This window comes from Condylura cristata, unplaced genomic scaffold (genome assembly GCF_000260355.1).
Source record: "Condylura cristata isolate star-nosed mole 26May11 unplaced genomic scaffold, ConCri1.0 scaffold00001, whole genome shotgun sequence".
In the NCBI taxonomy this organism is placed as follows: Eukaryota; Metazoa; Chordata; class Mammalia; order Eulipotyphla; family Talpidae; genus Condylura; species Condylura cristata.
The window spans coordinates 80,112,750-80,116,550 of NW_004567102.1; positions in this window are offsets into that span (position 1 = coordinate 80,112,750).

Consider the following 3,801-nt stretch of genomic DNA (forward strand, 5'->3'; position numbering starts at 1 on the left):
AAAATCAAATCCTTCACCGAAGTTCCCAGGAATGTTTATAATTGTTATCATTGACCCTATAAAGGGAAAGAAAAAAATAAGCAAGCTATAAAGTGATTTTGGCTGGTAAAGCAATGCCACATATTGGTGGGGTACTACCTACACTGTATTAAGAGTTAGAGATCTAGGTCCTAGTTCTAGACTCACTGTTGATTACTACTGTACTATCAGGACAAATTTCTTATCCTCTTTGTGCTTATTTCCTACTCTGTAAAGATTACCTCAAGTAGTGGTTATGATAAGTAATTTTTAAGACTGCTTTATATGTATATACAGTACATAAAAATGCAAGGGATCCCCAAGTGAACCATGTAAGTCAACCTCACATTATCAACTTCACCTCGTAGCTCCAATTTTAGATTTTACTAATTAGACCTCAAGTATAAGATATTTTCAGAAGAGTATTGTCAGCTTATTAACAATGGGTGGGGACGGGGCCTCTGAGGAGAACCTGTCTCATTCCTTACCTAACACATGAATGTCTTCCATAACATATTGGGAGAACAGTCATCTAACATATATGTAAGGGCCCCACTGATAGGGAAATCACTAATTCAAGTAAGCCATTTCATTTGAGATCTGCAAAATTGCTAGGAATAGTTTCTCTGTGTGAAATATCATGAAATCTTACTCAGCAACTGAGATCCTGTTATGGGGGAGCATGAAACAACTTAGCCCATTTTCCCATCAAATGATCCTAACAACCCCACAGAGGCAGATTTACTATCTCTGTTTTGTAGGTGAGGGTCCCAGAGAGTTTGGGTAAAACAATCTGTATATTAATGCTATCAACAGGATGTGAAACATTACTAGTCACCATCTAATAGGCACCTATTTATATTTTCTTTTTAAAATTTTACTTATTTTTGCATAAAACTGGGGCTTGGGAGGGGAGAGGGAGTTGAAAGGGTTCAACAGAGACAGAGAGGGAGCAGAGCAGGCAGATCTTCTGAAATGCACTGAAGAGGAAGCAGCTGAGAGGCAAGCAGCACAGTAGGTGGGTCAGCTCCCTGGGGCGGTAGCTGTGATGGGGCAGAGACTTAGCCCCTATTTCTATTTTCAATAAATGTAACCACCACTTGTGTTACATAAAGATGTCTACAGATAGCTACCCCGGTCATTAGAACTCATACCTACTTTATCTTCTCAAAATGCCTTTCCCTAGTCACCTAATTACCCTTTCTTGACACAATCTTATCTCTCTCTAAAGTTATCTCCTATCTCCCTGCTGCTTCCCCTCAGTAGTGTATTTCAGTAGATCAGCCTGTTCTTCTCCCCACTATCTCTGGTGAATCCTCTCACCTCCCCTCACCCCATGCTCACCCCGCCCCCTCTGGCCTGTATCCCAGTTCTGTATGTATAAATAAAAAAATCTTAAAAAAACACAATCCCCCTAGGAATTAAATGGCTGGAGTAACAAGATTACCGTATGGATTAAACCAATATATAGTAACTCCTCACTTCATGTAGTTAATAGGTTCTTCAAAATGGTTACTTTAAGCAAAATAAGGTTTATTGAGACCAACTCATTAAATAATACCTTTTCATTGAGCAATGGTCAATTGCCATTTTACTCATCAGTGTTATAATGAAACAAAGTTCAACAAAACAAGGTTATCTGCAGGCCAGTTGTACATACAAGTGTTTGAAGATGTAGGAGGTTCCAAGCAACACATTATCTACATGCTCATCAGTGGAAGACTGTACAAGTACCTCTATGTATGTCACAGAGCTGATGTTTAAAAGAATGATGCAATTCTATCTAACTGTACTGACATGAACAGATATTCACAATGTACTCCTTTCCTCCCTTTTGATATAATTTTAAGCAAAAAAATAAACTTCAAAACATTACCTGTAAAATAAACCCATTTTCTACTAAAATCAGTTTATGGTAATAATTATAAAGCATGGTAAATATTCAAAAAAACCCACTATATTCTGTACTTTAAATGGGTAAACTATTTATAAACTGTATCATAGAGTTGTCAAAAAAAAACTCCTCTATTTTTTAAAATTACATTTTGCAAATCAAACCATACATACACATAGATGAATATTTGCAGCAAACCTGTGACAGGATGCAATCTTGACAGGACTCTAGAGACAGTTTCCTATCCTCACCAAAAAAGCACCAATACTTTCCTAGTACAACTGCTAACTAGTTATGAAGATTCATATGACTTGACAACCAGCTCACATTTCATTTTGTAAAAAATGAAATGATTAACTTTGTTATATGTTGCTGAAAATTGTGTGTATTAAATTGATAATTATGTTATAAATGAAATTAGGACATCTTATACTCTATGGAGAAAGCTGGTCCCCAAAATAAGAAGCCCACCCCCCCCCAGGTTTTCCTAAAATATAAAACTAATATGATTGTTCTAGGTTTAACATTTAGCTCACCATTCTAAAATATGCAGAATTCCTTGTTGCCACTTCTGAAAATGAAGATATTTTCCATATCCAGTCATCTGGGACCACTTAACACATCTCCAGGATCAAAGATTTAACAATTTTTTAAAAAAAGATTTATTTATACATGAATGCAAGAACTGGGGTACAGGAGAGGTGTGGGTGGGTGAGAGGATTCACCAGAGACAGAGTTGGGAGCAGAACAAGCAAAAGTACTGAAATACACTGTTGAAGGGAATAGTGGAGACAGGAGAGGTCTGCTGCGCCATGTGGGTCACTCGCTGGCAGGGAACGGTGCTGTGGTGGCTGCAGATAGCTTCATAGTGCTGTGCTTTAACCCCTTGAACCACCAGGGAGGGCCAAAGATGAATAATTTTTATGTAAACTTACATGTCAGATCTTTTGGTATCCAGAAAGTATTCCTTTTAGAGTACCTAGGAATTTCTTTTAGTATTTGACTTATTTGGAGTTTCAACTCCAAGTTAACCATCATTTTATTATTATTTTACGAAGGCTCATTCGCCTTGGCAGAGAAGGAAAAAAAAAAAATAAGCATAATTTTGCTTCAAGATACTGTATAAGCTTCCATTACCATAACACAGGACCTGCTCAACATTAGGAAGTGCAAAAACATTTGCTGAATTAATATACACAAGGTATTTCACCCTTGTTTTTACTCTTTAGAAAAATGCAATCTTTTTTTCATTATAAAGATACATTCTTACTGAAAAATTCAAATATTCTATAATTATGATTAATAAAATCCTTCATAATTCATCTCAACAGAAAGAACAATGTCGTTGGCTGAATTATGGCACCCCAAAATACCCACCTCCTAATCCCTGGAATCTGTAACGTTACTTTATTTGAAAAGGAATTTTGCACATGCCATTAAGTTAAAGATTTTGAGGAGAAAGTTATCATAGATTCTCCAAGTGTTCATCAATGCAATTATAGGTGTCCTTATGCAAGGCAGTCTGGCACACCTGAAAGAGGAGAAGGCACTGTGGCCGTGGGAGCAAAGACTGGGGCGGCATATCCAGAAGCCAGCGATTGTCAGTAGCCAACAGCAACTGGGAGTGGCAGGAAAAACTCTTCTCCTGGAGTCTATGTAGGGTGGTCCTGTCAACACCCTCATTTTAGGACTGTAGTACTGACTTTGGAATTCTAGCTTCCACAACTGTAAGAGAATAACTTTACGTTGCTTAAAGACTTTAAGTTCGTGAGTTTTTTATATAGGCCACAGGAAACTAATGGAATCACTATTAATATTACATATTCTAACAGATTACCATTAATCAGAATAGGATAATATAACATGACATTCTTTTATGTAGCAATGTA